The 17,987-nt window shown below is 39.5% G+C and overlaps 1 long non-coding RNA gene across 1 annotated transcript in view; it reads right to left on the minus strand.

The window, feature by feature from the left end:
- Nucleotides 1-1,109: 1,109 nt before the first annotated feature.
- LOC125687488 (uncharacterized) overlaps nucleotides 1,110-17,987 on the minus strand; it is a 102,584-nt gene continuing 85,706 nt past the window's right edge. Inside the window, exons 5-7 of the long non-coding RNA XR_007374109.1 lie at nucleotides 16,081-16,438; nucleotides 11,456-11,602; nucleotides 1,110-4,212 (exon numbers count right to left, since the gene is read on the minus strand). This is a non-coding gene — a long non-coding RNA (uncharacterized LOC125687488). The remainder of the gene's footprint in view (nucleotides 4,213-11,455; nucleotides 11,603-16,080; nucleotides 16,439-17,987) is intronic.

The raw sequence follows: 17,987 nt of genomic DNA on the forward strand, positions 1-17,987 counted from the left end.
TAAAAACAAAGGCTTAACCTTATTGTAGGAATTTTAAGAGTTAATTGTACTCAGAAACACTAGAGCTGAAAAAAGGAGCAGGGAGGGTGTGGGGCAGCAGGGAGGAATTGTCAAAAGAAGGCAAGTTAGGGTAAGACCTTTCTGAGTCCTGTCCTTTCAAATTTCCTGAGCTTGACACATCATCAAGATGATGTCAAAGTGACTTAACCGTCTATGACACTTCATTCCAATGATGTGGCCAAGCAGAGGAAATTTGAAAGGATGTGGCTTATGGTACTGAAAACAATCATTTAGAGAAATGCATGACTGCTGTTTTTCAATTTAACTGAATTTTAAGCCCTTGCTCCCCTCCCCTAAAACAATCTTGCACCTCTTGGAATATCCGCATTGCTGCTGATCTTGGCCAAGTCTGTTAGAATGGCTTCACCATGTTTAAAGAGTAGTCCTAGCTTGGGTGAGAAGACTTCATCGTATTTTCTGCTGTGTATTAAGATCTCTACGGCACTCCAGAGATGACTACTAAAGATAATTTCAAAAATTCTATTACTGTTGTTGCTAATAATTTTAATACTATGAATGTATAATAGTAAAAGGAGAAATACTTTCTTAGGAACTGCATTTCTCCCACATGCCATTGGTTGCCACCACAGAGGCTGAGCCCTGTACCACCTGCAAACTCTACAACTCCAGGAGCCTCAGAACTTTCTAAACTCTCACCTCCTCACATCTCCAAGCAGTCTCCTGTCTATAATTATCTCTGAAGTCACCACAATCTTCAAGAGGAACTGGCCTGGCTGTGGCTGGTGCCTGCGAGATCAGTTGACATCATCTCATGGCCTCTATTCTAGCAGGGACAGCCATCTGCAGCATTGTCACAGGGAGGATAGGAAGATGCCACCATAGCTCTTTTAGGATACTGGATGTTGCTCATCTTGCACAGATGCTGCTGTCTCCATCTCTTCTGGATCCTTGGTAAAAACTTTAAAATAAAGGATCTTCTCAACCTAGACAGGCAGTGTGCTTGAGAGACATGGCATTTTTCCAACAAATAGAAAGCCTTGGAAGCATCATTTTCAACAGAAAATTTATTTCTAAAAAAGTATTACCCATCAATATGCTTCAGTATCCCATGTCACAGTTTCAGCAGCATTTCAGTTAGCAAGGCATGAAAACTCTGGCTGTTCTTTCCTGGGTAATGAGAGGGAGCAAATTGTCCAAATATTTAGGATCCATGCAAGATAGTTGTCTTTTGGGATAATTAGCCCAAAGCTGGGAGCAATAACATAATTCATAGGAATAGAGGGACTATTATGTCCCCCCCCCCAAAAAAAACATATCAAAGAATACATTATATTTCAACAAAAAGAATTGATAAGGTTTCTTTCTGGATGTAAAAAAAAAAAAAAAAAGATCAGATAGAATTTTAAAATCTTAGGGAGTAAAATAAACCAAATCAAAACAGAACATTTATTTTTGAAAGGGAGAAACAGAGGGAGAATACCCAGAAAGAATACTTACGTGACTGAGTCACTAAAGTACACAGCAACTATAGCTGTTTAAGAGGTCTGAGAGCTTCATTACTTACACCCTTCTTTCTTACAAACAGATAGCTTTTTTGTAAAGAATGTGAATCCTTTCTTTGTTTCTGTCAGTCTTTCTTTGTTAGATGCTGTTTTACAGTGTCAGCTTCCATTGCTGTTTTAAGCAAGCAAAGCTTTATCACAAACATGGTACATAATATTTTCTGGTAAGTCTTAAATCCTTGAATTCGTCTTATCTCTATGGTGACAAGCCTACATTTGGAATAAAGCATCAACTCTTTTCAGAGTAGAGGCATTTTCAGATAAAAGCTGGTGCATTTGATTTGTGGCCAGTTCTCATTTTCTAACATTTGAAAAAGAAATCCATGGTTATTAGTTAGCAATAGATTTTTCAGGAATAACTATTTTGAAGTTAAAAAAATCGATAACTATACAACATAATAAAAGCATAATTAATTTACATAGAATGGTGACTGCTGGCACCAAATGAGAGCGTCATCTGTGTTTAGGCACCATAAACCTTATTGAGAGGGAGAAGGAGAGGAAGGAAGCAGCACAGACCACTTCAGGACCAAGAATAAAATACTTTTTCCTTTGTCATAACTTTTACAAACAGTTCTGAAGTCTTCCTCACTCATGTACTCCCCCTGGAGCAATAGCAGTTTCAGAAGCCCTTAGAGTAGCCCGGAGCTGTTCACATATTTGTCTTTCTACCAAAACAAATGTGATGTTCAATTTACATTACAACTGGTGAAAGATACCAAAAAGCCAACCACTTTACACAACATCTCCATTTGAGAACAGAGCCCTGCTCTGCAAGCAAAGTCCATCCCATCTCTCACAGGTCTGCAATGCTCACCTCGCTTTCGCAAAGCATCATGTTGAAAAAAACATATTGAAATATGGATTTTTGAGTTCAGGGAGCATTGAAACTGCCTGCAGGAGGTCTTGGATTATGCCTGAGTTAAGGTCTGGTGCTTTGTGGGCACCGTGAGCACACTGAAAATAGAAAGAATCCTGCTAAACATGTGCAGTAGAGACCATGAACTTTCTGATGGAACATTAAATTCCTTTTTTTTTTTTTTTTCTTAGAGAGTATAATAAAATTATTTTGCTGAAATAATTTGCCATGTAATTATTTGCAAACCCCAACAATAATTCTTTCATGAAGATGCTATGGAAGATTGTGAGGCTGGCACAACGTCTTTTAAAAAGAATGTGTGAGGACAGGTAATAACAAATTTCCAAGCTTTTTCACTTCTGAGGTGTGGTGCTACTTCAGTCATAAAAACCCAGTGGAAACTATGAACAACACATATTTGATTAAATTATCTGTGGATTTCACCCACTTTATATATATCAGATCTTGTCCATGGCAGCAAACAGTTTTTCCACTACCAGTTGATACCTTACTCTAGATCCTCAGAGTTTGTATCAAATTTTAACATGTATAAGCTTTAACTGTGTACAAAAGAGGAAGAAAAATGTTCCAAAATCAGCTTTTCTAGAAATCAGATATTTTCATGTGGAACGTCCCTATGGGTCTCATGAACTCATTATTCATGAATGAAGATTAATAGCACTGGGTTTTTTTCAGAGTATGTCAAAGTGGAAACTAGTATTTCAGGCCCCTTAAAATGTTCTAAGAAATATGGTGTTGGGAAGGATGTGTGGGAGGAAAGGTAGTAACAACAGCCATAGAGTTCCCTGAAGAAAACCTGTTTCCTCCGAGAAGCAACATCTTTTGTCTTTTGGGGGAACTTAGTGTTAAATGAGATATTTGAAAGGAATTCTAAACTGGTATCTCAAAGGGACCAGACCAGACAGGAGCATGTGATTTTGAAATGCTGCTGAGCTTGAAGGGAAGACAAGAACTGCACATCTGTGGAAGTCATAGAGAACAAGGAGCTTCGGGTGTCTGCCTGTACAGTATATGCTGTGAACTTTTGTTTTGATACTTACTTCAGTCTGGTGCAGTCAAGACCCATAGACAGAAGTATGTAGCTACTGAGTGATACAAGACTAAAGTTCCAACACAAAACCTCTGTCCTCACTAACATTTTTTTTTTTTTTTTTAAAGCAGGAAACAATATTCTCTCAGTGAAAAGGAGTTAGAAATGAAACTCGAAAACAATTATTTTCATAGTCTACAGGCAGTTATATGCCTGCAACAACAGCACGTATCAGTTGTAGTCCCATCATACAACCTCCACACCAAGAAGAGACATTATGCTAAAATGAAATTTCCTTTGCTGGGTCCCTCAAATGATTTCCACCACTTTCTTCTTGGCCTTATGTTTTTTTTCCCTCCTTATCCGTAATCTGGTTTTATTCCTAACCTGTTGCTATTCAAAAGGCTATTTGAATGCTGTTTTGGCTTTGCTCCCCATGCCAAACCATTAGTGCTCATAACCAAAGGGATTCTTATGATTGCAACTGAAGCAAATTCTTGGGCTGCCACAACATTTTTAAGACATGACACTCTTCTACAAACATCGTAAGACCTATTCTTCATACCAACACTTTATCAAACCAGAGTTTCTTCATGGTCTTAGCTTTCCACAGCTGCCACGTGATAAATCATGCAGAAGACAGGCTTGGTAGCAAGATCTATAGTAACTCCCATATTTTGTCAGCTTTTGGACCTCTGGGCACGCAGTTACAAGCAAACCTGTTTAAATAAAATATGAATATGAATATGAATATGAATATGAATATGAATATGAATATGAATATGAATATGAATATAAATATAAATATGAATATGAATATGAATATAAATATAAATATAAATATTTGCAAACCATGGACCTCACAGAAAAAAAAAAAAGTTGTGTTAATAACTATAGTTTAGAAGCAGAGAAGGAAGCCATCAGGGATAGCCAAGGGTTATGTGCCTTATTAAAAGCCCAGTGAATTCACTAATAGTCTTTGCTTTGACTCATTGGGCATTGAATGAATACAGCATCCAAGGGGGAGTACTTAACTGGGACTAAGAAAGTTTTTCTAAAAACAGCACCACAAAACACCAAGACATTAATTCCCTGTCTCTTTGTGGACTGCAAGCTTGTCAGAGCTATTCTGCAGCTTGTTCTTCAACTCTGTTAAATCTATGCCATTCCCTCTTAGTGAAAGACACTGAACTGAGCTGTGCTAAGGCTTTCTACATGAAGGCTTTTCTTCACATATGCTGAGCAGTTTCTGCAAGATACAGTTTTGCTTAGTGCCTTGCATGACTGCAAATGGAACAAATGAGAAATTCTATGAGCTTTCTTTCTATTAAATCCTAATCCACAACTATATGTTTGCAGTCTTTATACCAAGATCTCTCTCTTTGCAATAGTATCTTAACGATATCAAGGATTTTTTTTTTTTGATAGGTCAAATGTACCAGGTAATGCTTCGAACAATATATCTTCTAAAAAAAGGCTGGTAAGAATCATTGTTACAGGTGAATCATAGCAATAGCACAATCAATCCTGTAACCATAGTAATTACAGCAAAGATTTTAGATGCCATACGAGAGTGGCATTCTCCTATTCGGACAGACTTTGTTGTGGAGGTGGGAAGTTAAACCAGACCAATCTCTCTTACATCAAAAAGGCAAGTTAGTTCATAGGAAGTATCCACGTAATGTCTGTATGGTAGGTAATGTCAGCCTTCATTGTAGTGGGAAGGAACTCTGTATCTTTTAAAACCTGGATTGTTCTGAAGTGGAGGTGGAACAGCCATCCTGCCCATGGAAGAATTCAGAGTAAAACTGCAGGGCTAAGCTATGACACTACAGCAGCTCTAAAACTACTTAACTAGGTATAAGATGTAGGCCTCATTATAAAGAAGAAGACAATTACTGATTAAGTGCCATGGGATGGAATGCTGCAGAGGCATGCTCTCAGGACAAAGAGCATGATTTTGTTGTGTGCATGTTTGTTCAGAGAAACTTCACCTTAAAAAAAAAAAGGCTTTACAAACTTCATAACCCAGAGAAAAGGGTTACAACAGGGCTTGTTGACTTCCTCCATTCCATTGTTGCTCTTGGGTGTCAGGGAGAGTTGCACATTGCGGTATGGTGCCAGTAGCACAAGTAACAGTGCCCAGCCGGGCAGATGCATGGGTTCCCTATTAAGGGTACAAAGCTATGGCTGAAACAAAGTCAGCTCTCATCTTGTGGTCATTGGCAGTTCACTCAATCAACTTGTAGCCCTGGCTGCTTCCTACAAATTGACAATTTCACAACAGTGTGAATAAAATATATGAAAAAAGTAGGAAACAGGTTTGCACTGAAGGTGTCATTACCTTTGACTCAATCACTTCCATAATTATTCTCCTATGGTAGGATTTACAAGAACAGCAGTAGTTTGGTGCTAGCTTCACTTGACTGTGAGGAATGAAGACCCAACAAGCAAACCTCACCATCTGTGTTTAAACAAACCCTAACTGAATTGCTGGTAGGAAGTGTCTGCCTCTAATAGCAATTCATAATCTTTGCTTTTTTCCTGGAACCAGACTCTATTTTCTTTTATTTCACAAACTGAAGCTGGTCTTACATCTTTCAAAAGGTAAGCAAAAGGCCTGCTTCCTTTCTAGCCAAGATCCCAGCAGTTAACTAATCCCTGTTCATCTAGGAAACAGGTACAGTACCAGCATCTGCCTGGGGACATTTGTGAGCACATTACCCGCATCCCTGGATGAACGCTCTCATCAAGCAATGATTTTACATGAAGCTTTCCTCTTAGAGCTGTCTTTTTAAACTATTTCAACACTGGTTGAGCATAAGAAGATGGTGGCTACATATCTCCATGGCATTAGAGCTCTAAAGGATGGGAAGAGTTAGGGTTTCTACTTCCATATCTAAGTCAATGCTTAGAAAACACCAAAACTGCATAGGAGAAAATTGCCCTCATTCCATTAACATCTGTATTATTCTACACAATGTGAAACATTTATGGCACTGTGACAGCCTCAGTTCAAGGGCTGATTAGAGACTCTGTCCAGAAGATGAGTGGTACAGGGTTAAACACCTTCTGGAGAGACTTGTATCTGCTTAGCTAAATCCCAATGTCACTGGGCTACTGATTAAAAAAAAGAGAAATCTCATTCTCTAAAAAATTAAGTAGATGTTACAGTAAGAGAGAATGAGAGATACTATCTTACAACAGCCACAAATTGCACTTAGTAGACTATTATAATAGCTAATTGATTGTTGCCTGTGGTCTGCATGTTAAGAATGGATACTTCCTTAAGGAAAAATCCTAGAAGCCACTGTAATAACATACTTGGAAAGAGTGATTTCCCTTATTGCAGAATTTTCTGGACTAACAGCTGATGTTACACAAGGCTTCTGAGCAGGCTATTGCATTGATACCTTGTGGCCTTAACAGCCATTTACTGTCTTCCAGAAGCTTATTTGTAAAATATTGATGAAATTATGTGCCTTGTGTAACAAACAGAAATTCAACTCGACGTGTCTACTTAAAAATAAATAAAGCTTCCACTTTTGCACAGCACCTACATAGACTAAAAATTCCCTCAGATTTTTGTGTATTTAGGAATTATTCAAGAAGATGAATAAAATCTGATGCTCTCTGATCCTTCTCTCAGGGAGTTTTATGTATGAAAATTCCCCTGGTTTCTCAGAGTCACCCATTTTTCCTTTGCTTTTTTTCAAATCTTTTGAGAACCATAGTTTCTGAAAAGGAAAATTTTTGTAAAGTATGGACAGTTCTAAAAATGAACAAGCAATTTTATGAAATCTCTGTGGACTGGAATACGGCTATTAAGCAAAGGAACCTTGTTCCATAGGCCACTGCAAACAGCAATTAGTTCAAGTAGAAAAGATTATGGCCAGGTGTGAGTTTTGAAGTGACTTGTGGTGGGAGGAGGGAAAGGTCCCTCTTTTGTTCATTGTCTGTGGTAATTCATCTGGTATCTGAGGAATTTAGGGATATTTAACATTTGTGTTTAGCCAACAAAATGCTGCCTTCATGGATTCACGAACTGGATGGAAATATAGGGCTTCCTAATGGTTGTCAGTCCACTGTGAAAAGAAAACACGAGGAAAAAAACTTATATTTGTCATCTATGGCATATCTATTTTCTGGGGACTTTGTCAGAGGTCCCATTAAGAAGAAAGGCAGAATGAGCCCATCCAGTGCAGTAACCCATGAGTGAGCTCAATGGCCCAGGGCAGGCACAGGCAGATGAAATGGCTGCAGAGGTCCTTTCAAGTCTCACAGATCTATAGGTGACAGAAAATTACAAAAGGGGCTAACACAGCACAGTGTGCCACAAGAAGAAAGATACTCTCAAAACTTCAAAAACCTTTTTAGAAGATTGGATTAACTTCTTTTAATCCTTTGAATCATGGACAGATATGAGTTCAAAGGACTAATGTAATTTTATTATTACATTAAATCAAATGTTTAAGTTAGGAAATAGGAACTGAGCTAAGGGCAACCTTCCCTTATCAGCTTCTAGTGTCTGAAAGCAGGAATGAATTAATTAAGCAAATGTAACAAGTTTAGAGGAATAACATACAGCAGCAGCTGAGTCAGCTTGACCATCAGCCATTTATTGGGGTGAGATGTGCAGCTCAACTACTACCAGATGATTGAATTCTCATATCTTGGCAGTAACAGATAAGCCAAAAGGGATGCCCAGAGGGAAATAGTGTCATAAATTGGCAAGACATAGAGTCATTCACCAGCTTAAACAAAATGCTGTCATCAAAAAAGTTGCACATTTAATTCATATAGCAGAGCAGGCTGACCTACAAAATGAAAGCAGATTTTGCAAGTTAGCTTCTCACTAAAAGAAAAGTGATTTTTTACCAGAGCTGGACATACTTTACAGAACTAGATTACATCAGGCCATGTACTCCGCTGCTTGGATACTGGTGGCTACCAAGAGCAGAGGGCTATCCCTTTCTTCTCAGAAGTTTCAGCTCATACCAAGTAGAACCCACTGATCACAGTAGAAGAGTTAAAAGTAAGGAGCTAGCATATCTGCCCTTTTCCACATCTTTCCGCAGGCAGAATATTTCTCAAAAGTGGGGCAATAATGTAAAATTGCATAAAAGATGGCACATTTGCTTGCATTATGAATTGGGAAATTGTAATAACTAACCAGCTCCACCATCATCAGGTACATACAAGTGATGTATGACTAAAAATCTTCTTATGAATTAACTGTATGAAATGTGACTAAATTCCAATAGTTTTCATTTCTGCCCAATCAATGAATTCATTGTGTTTGAACAAAGGAAATTCCTTTCTAACAGCACAGGTTTCAGCACAAATAGTTCTCTTTAGATGACAGGTCGAGATTTTCAGAAGACAGATAAGTAAAGGAAGAAAGGAATTATCTGAAAAATCAGAGGACATTATTTTGTATGTGGAAAACATAAGTGTTGCTGAAATAAAGGTAAAGTGCAATGTGATTAGAAGGAAACATTCCAAGGGCTATGGATTTCTTCTTTGCTAGCGAATTAAAACCATGAAACATCTAGAGGTAAAAGAGAAGAAACAAATCTGAACCCTGTGTTGTTGCCTCATTCAACTATCCAAATTTCAAAAAATCACAGAAGTGTCATGAACAACAGCAACCTCAAACTTAACCAACGTATACCTATGAAGAGAAGGACCCGGCAACATTGTGCCTGGATTGTCAGACTATCTAGTTCAGACCAAGAACAAGAGTTAGGAGTTCAGGAGACACAAAAGAAGAGTCTTCCTCTGCTTCAAGCCTTATACCTTAAACACAAAACCAAAAATCACTTCAGGCTGCCCAGTTTTTGCAGCTGTGGTTGTTTGCTACATACATTTGTATTTGTGTACATCATACGAATGACGGAGCTCCCTCTGATTTCATTCTCTCTCATATGGTTTCTGCAGAAAAATCAGGTCAATTGAGTGTGCAGTGCTCAGACGTTCCCATGGCAACTGATGTCAGAAACATGGGATTAGGAGCTGCTGGCATTGCTGAGCTAGAGGAGAATCCCATCCAGGAAGGAGAAAACTCCACTCCCAACAACTTCCACAATAGAAACAGGAATTTCAAAAGCAGTGAGTGAAGAACTCCCAGCAGTAAGCTATTCAGAAACAATCAGAAATTCATCATAAAAAATTCTGTTGAACGAAACAATCCCAAAGTAATTGTCATGAGGATAAGTCATCAAAACCTGTGGAGCAAAGCCTGTGTTGTGTCAGCATTAACTGTGATGTTAGAATCAAGATCATTTTGCCATTTTACCAGTGAAAGCAATGTACAGTGGTTGAAAACAGCATCTCTAAGTAATTACATTATGAGTATTTTGGCTCTGCTGGTAAAAACTGAGTGCATTTTTACACATATTATTCTCTTGAACCGAAAGTTAACAGCAGAAAAGACAATGCAGGAATTAGGTGTGAGTACATTTCACATAATCAGATGCCTCAGTTTGAATACAGTGAATACAGTGCAAAACTTCAGGCAGTAACGGGAGACTTGACAGCCAAAGTCCACTCCTACCAGCATTACTCTGGAAAAGGAACAGATATCATCAGCCATCAGCCCTGTCCTGGGGGGCTGTGACAGGGCCCCCAGACTGCAGCAGAGCAGATTACAGCAGGGCTGAGCAGCACTGGTTAGAGCAGCTGGCACCGGGCAGTCAGGAACAAATTAAAAATGGGGAAACAAAGGGAGGGAAAGTACAGAGGCCCAAAACAAAAGTTGAAACGATGTCACTTTCTAGAGGGTGTTTTGTAGTGAAATGAGCTGAGGCATTCTCTAATCTCACAAAAGAAGGAACTCAGAGCACAATGCCTTGCCCCTCATCTCCTACCTGGGTGGCCGTGATCCTTCTTTCAGTCACTACTGCAGCCTACTTATATGTTTGCCTGTCATGTTGGGACTCTGAAATCAGAAGAGCTCTCCCTGTTTCCTAGACAGGAAGTTGAATGACTCATATTGGACAGGAGTGATGTGATGAGCTGAAGGACCTCAAGCACTATATTTCAATGGAAAACTAAATAAGCTGAAAGATTCCCACCCACCCATCATGATTTTCAAAGGTAACTTTAAAAAGCAGCATGAGAGTCAGCGTCTCTTCAGCACTGTGCTGCAATTTAAGTCACATCTATGTGCAGCAGTGAAGTACAGAGGCAAACTGCCCTGAGCTACCTATTTCCAGAGCCGGATGCAATATAATTACTAATTGGCCTTGCTTCAAAAAAGGAATTTTTAGTTTGGGTGCAGCTTCACATAAAGCCATCTGTGTTGCAGCTGGGACAAGAGCCAGCACCTTCTCGCATCCCCATGTTTTGTGATGGAGGCATATCTTACCACCCTGCCTGTGGTCTGTGCCCAGCTGTGTGGGGTGGACATGCCCATGGGTTACTGCCTGATGAATAGCTGTGGAACAGCTTGTACAGAAAAAGCTTACATACCTGTGCTTTTGGAATCAAATCTCTATTTCACTTAGCTAAATTCCAAGCAGATCGTCCCATATAATTTATGGTACGGGTGTTGTACTGACTTCTAAATGGTTTGAATTGTTGGTTGGAATTTTGTGCTTGTTTTGCAAGCCAGAATCCCTGAGCTGTAAAACAGAAGCTGTGATTCCAGTGGACAACATTTTCCCCAGCATTTTTGCTGCTCCTTTCAGTGGCAGTGAACTGTGAAGAAGCTTAGCAGTGAGCCCTTTGCATTGTGCTCTGCATTGTCACATGTGGCATTTTAAGCATCTGATGTGTAGACGACAATTGCTTTGTTGCTGGCACGCACCTACATGCTACTGCTGATTCTTCCCATTTTACTACTAGGGCTTCATATTGGCCTTAGAGAATGAAGGAATGTGCATAGAAGGTGTTTTTACTATTGTCTGACCACCACTCTCTGACAACCTAGCTCCTTCTCAAGTAATCCTTGGTTCTTACATCTGCCATTTCCAGTATCACTCTTTGTAGAAGTGCAGGTGATGCAAAGAGTTGGCTGCACATTGAAATGACAGCAACAGTGTGGGGACTCGGTGCAAGGAGTTTGACCAGAATTAGCCACAAAACTCAGTAGAGTGGGAAGGGGACCTGTGGGAAGGAAAAGAAAGATTCATCTTAGCTTTGTAATAGGATACCTCCACTATCTTCTGTGTGCAGTCGAAGTTGCCACATGGTAGCAGTTATGTCAAAACTGTTCTTGAAGTTGTGGTTGCAGAAAAGGCACCTACTCATATTCATCTATCTTTCCAAATAGTTCTGACCTGGCCACTAACATTTTTTTCTGAAGTTCCCTTAGTAACTAAATCTTGCTTTGTAATTAATATGCCCTCACTTAAAACTTACTGGAGAAATGCTGTGCACCTGCAACAAGCCACATAAAAGTGTGGAAACAGTCATTTTGTGTCCTGGCAGCTGACATGAGTGAATTGCAGAGGTTTCAGTACCACACAGCATCTCCAAAATACAACTAAATGAGTATTGAACTCTTACAGCCAAAAGTGAAGGAGAAGGAATTTTGGTGGCACTGGAATACACAGCGGCCAGAGGAAAAAGGACTTCATTTTATCAGAAAATATTTTACTGCTGATAGTTGCCTCCTCGTACACCTTGCTACACTCAGAGCAAAACAACAGATCATGCAGAAGTCATCTTTAACTTAAGCTGTTTGCATGTTGCATTCTGTATCGTGTTCTCATTAGACCCAGTTCACTAAGTATAATTACACCACTTAAGAAATCATATGAAAAAACAGTCGAGTTGCAGACATTCTGGTATCAAGAGCAGACTCATGTACACATGTTCTCACTCGTGCTCTCCCACGCTTTTTCCTCCTTTAATTATGTTATTTTTCTAGTAAGTAGCAGATTACCTGACGTGTATGTCAATTACTCATCCTTTTCCCATTGCAAATCTTACCATCTGTTCAGGACTTCTTAGGATTCAATTGGAGTTTTCAGCTGACTTCATTATTCACCAGGTCAGACCCTCAAATATTTTTAAAAAATGCATGATTATACTGGATTTTAAATTCATGGTAAGCTTTATGGAGGAACAACAGCTCCAGCTGGATGTAAGAACTGGATCTGACTGAACAGATGTTTGAAGATGGAGACCTAAATTCTTGTTAACTCCAAACGTATTGATCGACTGTTTTTAATTATCACATAACAATTCCTGGTTTTATATTTTTATATAGACAACATATCTCCCATAGATTGCTCATCATCTGCAAAGCGTAATATTCCACTTTGTGCTCACAGAGGTGAGCAATCCCTGGGAGCTGCTGTGTAGGAAAGGAGTTGTCATGTTTTGCTTTTGGCCAATCACTCCTCCCAGAAAAGCATTCAGGTTTTTTGACTCCTAGATTAATTCCTATAACACTCTCAGGTTGTAGGCAGGTACATTAAACCCCAATTACTTCCAGGAAACAAGCACAGAGATACATGGTTTAATCCTCAAAAGATAACTAACTATAACTTTTATTAATTTCAGTGGTATATGAGTGTGCTCCATCCCTTTAGGGATGACAAACACTACGCAACTTGCTCCATCCTGCTAAAAAACTATCCTCCCCGTTTCTGTTTATCAGCACCATTTCTGTAATATTCTGCTACAACATAAAAATAGAAAGTTGATGGTGATCTCCTTGGTCTTCGAAACATAACATGTAAAAAAGTTGACATTACAAGATCAGCCTCACAGGATGTTTTTAATGGATTAAATAAAATATTAAGCAATACTTCCTCTTTGGTAAGGTTCTAAAAATGCATCACAAACACCAGAAATAAGTGATGCTAATAACCCTGCCACTGTTCCAGCCGACTAAAAATAGAGGTCTGTGACAGGCTGAGAATAAAAATATTCAGTCAGAAGTTTGCAACTGTTAGTCATACTTTGATTCCTTAAATTGAGCTTCAGTGCAAGAAGTGAATAATATAAAAGCAAACTCAAAAATAAACTTTTGGAGAGCTGTGAGGGTGTATTCAGTAGGCGTCTGTTTCTGTTCCAGTAAATTCATTATACCAAATACCTAGCACAATAATTAGATTTTTGCAAGTATATAAAGTTCATCATTCATTATATTGCATGCACTTTTGACCTATGCATGCTGCTCTAGTGAAAGAAGCTTCCCATCCTTTTTAGAGGAAAATATATCTGTAGTTTACCATTCCTGCAGTCTCATTTCCTTCCGTTAGCAATTACTGCATTCATTGATTCATTCATTTCTGTGTATGTTTAGCTTCACAATCTGAATTTCTACAGTCACGCACATGAATAGAAGTCACAGAAAAGCAGAATTGTGGAGGTTGGAAGGGACCTCAAGAGATAATTAGGTCCAGCCCCCTGCTAAAGCAGGTGCCTTACAATAGGTCACATAAGTAGGCATAAATGTGAGTCTTAATTATCTCCATAGAATGAGATTCCACAGCCTCTCTGGGCAGTCTGTTTCAGTGCTCTGTCACCCTTACTGTATAGAAGTTCTTCTGCATGTTTGTACGGAACTTCCTATGTTCAAGTTTTAGGCCATTGCTCCTTGTCCTATCACTATGCATCACTGAGAAGAACCTGGCCTCATCCGTTTGCTTCCCATCTCCCTTTAGATATTTATAAACACTAATCAGATCCCCCCTCAGTCTTCTTTTCCCGAGGATGAACAGACTCAGGTGCTCAGCTTTTCCTCATAAGGGATATGCTCCAGCCACTTTATCATCTCCTCTTTTTTGAACTGGGGAGCCCAGACCTGGACAAAGCACTCCTCTGATGAGATGTGACCTCATCAGGGCAGAGCAGATAAGGAGGATCACCTCCCTCAACCTGCTGGTCGCACTCTTTGTAATGCACCCAGGATACCATTGGCTTTCTGGGCCCCAAGGGCACACAGCTGGCTAATGGCCAACCTGTTGTCCACCAGGACACCCAGGTCCTTCTCCACAGGGCTCCTTTCAAGGAGGCCAGCCCCTCACCTGTCACTGCTTATTTGTGATAAAGTGTCACTGGTGTTTAATGGGATGTGGCACATCCTTGCAGTGCACCTGGTCCCACAGGATTCTCTGGGGGAAAGAGCTTCCGTGTTGGTTTCCCTCAAGCAGGATCATGCTCCTTTGAATTTTGTTCCCCACTCCTTTTGCAAACTTACAAACAAATAACAACCTACTTTCCAGAGCACATTTTTTTCATGCCACCATACTTTACAAATCTCACGATCTGCAGAGGCTCAACCTATCTAGGAAACACACTTAAACGTTAACTTACTTTGTCCTTAGTTATATTCTTCTCTGCTATCAAAAGGATGTAGGTTTTTAAGAAAGAAAATGCTCTTTTTTTCCCTTAAACAAGACCCTTCCCTTCCACAAGACCTTTTTAAAAACCTAAGGTTAAGAATTCCAGCATGAAATCTTGTGCAACAATCAGGGAAGGGTGGAGATATAAATATCATGAAGTACAAATTCATCACTGAATCTGGAGCACATCCACAAATTTAAAAGCCGGTGGGACACTCGGCGTAGAGATAAACACAGATGGACAAGAGCATTGCCAGAGAGGAGGATTAGACAGGACCCATGAGTGACGTTAAGGAATGGTCAGATCAAGGCAGTGCATTTTACTCCCACTAACATCCTTGTTTTCCACCTCTTCCAGTAAGACGAGGCAAGAAATGTCTTACCCCCCACTAAGAACTCTTGCAGCAAAGACTTTTTAATGGTGCAGTCAGTGTGTTCTGCCTGGGTCTGTGCTTCTGGCATCTCCCTATTCAGAAAACTGTCCACTCTGTGACCTTACTGTTCTCTTCCCACTTACTATGTTGTTACTCAGCAATGGGCAAGGCCAAAATTTCCCTTGTGAACTCTGTCCTAAATCCCGTGACTACCCTTGTTGGCTATGTGTCCTCTTCTAAAACATTCAGCTCCCTGAACCACACATGTATAAGCTTGTTTCTTGGTGTAAATCATTTCACTACATACAAACACATTGCATACAAACACCAAAATCTTCCTCTGAAGAAAATGTTGTTTGGTTGTTGTACCATACTTGGGTTGCATCCTCCAATAAAAAAAGACACACAACACTGCTTTCTCTTCTGCCTTGCTTCACCCTGGGGGCTTTGAACTCACTGTTTGTTTCAGAATGTAAAAGGAAAGTTCTCATTTCTGAGATAGCCCATTCCCTTCACAATTCTTTGCTTTCCATACCTGTGTAGTCACACAACTACTATCAGCACCTCTATCACAATTTCTACATGTCCTATCAGCAAAGAGTGATGCCTCCATCTCAACAGTTGACACCCAACATTAGCAATGCTCTAGCTGATGTTTTAAAGTAAACCCTGAATTGGTTTAAGCAACTCTCATTCGCATTTCTGTATGCAGTGGGCACTCACAATGAATTTAGTAACCTAAAAAGCATCCTGCGTGAGTCAAAGTAAAAAAATTAGTGTGGGGTTTTTGATTTTGCAATGCACATCACTATATTTATCCACAAGGAATGATATGCCAGAAGTTACAAGAACTCGTGCAATTTTGAAAATGAAACCTCTAGGATGACTCTTAAGATTTTGCTTGACTTACCTGGGAAAAACAGAGCTCCTCTTCAACACCAGCCACAAGATGAGATGAGCTTAACACAATAGCAACTACTGCATTTTGGATATTCACACCTAAAAGATACTTGTTATTACTCTGAGACAAGTCAGCCTTACTGATAGAGTCTCTGTCATTAGATGACACTTTTTAGACTTTTTCACTTCTTGTTTATTTTTTAATATATGGTAGTTGTGGATGCAAACAAATCCTGCAGCTGCTGGCTCCCATTCATTTCTGAGTGTGGCTGATGCACACTGTTGTGGTGCGCTGAGATTGTACTGATGCCTGCATTTCCAAAGGCTTGATTCCCATTTAAACTGAGGCCTGATTCCCTTTTACAATCCTATAAAACAACAGAAAAAGTCCTTAGCAGGAAGAACAGGGAACTGAACAAACTGAAAATACCTATTTGTGAGGTAGCTAACCCAAGATATTTTGGCCACCTATAAAAACTTTTTCTACAGTCATCACAGAATGTTAATAGCTCTTCATAGTAGGGCCAAGACACACTTTTTAAAGGGTTTTAATGCCCACTTCATTGCAAATCTGATCTTTGTTTTTGCCTGTTCTACAGCCAGCAGCTATGAACAAAATAGACTTTGAAGCCTGCAGCATTATTAATCTGAGACTTATAACAGTAACGGAGAGAGAAGGAAATAAATCCATTCTCTTAGCGCTACTAACTCAGTGTAATGGCCCCAGAATGACAAGCTAAATATTACTCCAAAATTATCAGGTTTCATTTCTCATGACAGATAGCAAGCAGCAGATTGTACTTTATCTTTCCAAGCTGAGTTGACTGCAAGCAAGGAATGTGCAGAATGCCACAGCCCTCCATTCCCCCTGTGAAGCCTCTCCCAGCAGAAGCTGTCTATCATAACACAGTATTTAGCACTTTGTTCTTCTACTGCTTGGTATAAGACATACCCAGAGCAGGATGGTTCCCCAGAACATTTTAAAAAAGCCAACAACCTGAAGCAGGTTTCCTTTGCAAGCCTACTGAAAGTACGCCTGTGTTGACTCTGGAGGAGATTGCAGGGCTTGGTTAGGCAAAGAATCTCACAAAATATATCATCAACATATCTCTTGAACTCAGCTTTGATCAGCTTCTTTTACTGTCCAGCAAAGCAGTTGGTAACCACTAAAACATGCGGAATGATGTCATGTGGTACAGCAAGGATCAGCCCTGAGTATAGGATGGTCAAATGCCTTTAGAGTGAAGGCACTCTTCTCCGTCAAAGGCATATTAGAGTAATGACAGGTCCACACTTCACGGGTGCCCAAAGGCTTTGCAAGTGGTCAGAGTCACCAGGGATAAAAGGGCATCTTAATTTCTAGTGAACAACTTTCATTTATCATCATGCTCAGTGTTGCATGATGACAAACTGCCAAGTTTTCTGCTGTTTTTTCCTTCTTTTATTTCTCTCCTGATAGAAAAGTTGCCTAAATAAAGAATCTCTTTTATATTTTATCATTGTTCTTACCAGTCTGATAACTTCAGTTCCTATAGAAAGAAAACAAGCAGCAAACTGAGTTTAGCACTGAAATATGGGGAAGGTCTGGGGGAAGCATTTACCCATACACTGTAATTAGATATGTTTTGAAAACTAAAGATTGAAATAGAGTTCAATTAGCAATAAAATTAACTGAGTTGCTCAAAGGCTTGCAAATAAGATTTCTCCTTTAAAAATATTTGTGCTGATTGTTAGGATCTGTAGAAGTTGCAACATAACTATCAGAGGAAATTTCAAACTGGTTTAAATACTCAAAAAGCATAGAAAGGCATATTTAAGGGAAGTAGATCTAAAGATGCATTATTATGTTAACAGCTGATGAATTACCGTATTAGGAAAACAAACAAAACTAAACAACCTTGATTCAGGTCTTTTCTG

The sequence above is a fragment of the Lagopus muta genome, chromosome 1 (genome assembly GCF_023343835.1).
Source record: "Lagopus muta isolate bLagMut1 chromosome 1, bLagMut1 primary, whole genome shotgun sequence".
NCBI lineage: Eukaryota > Metazoa > Chordata > Aves > Galliformes > Phasianidae > Lagopus > Lagopus muta.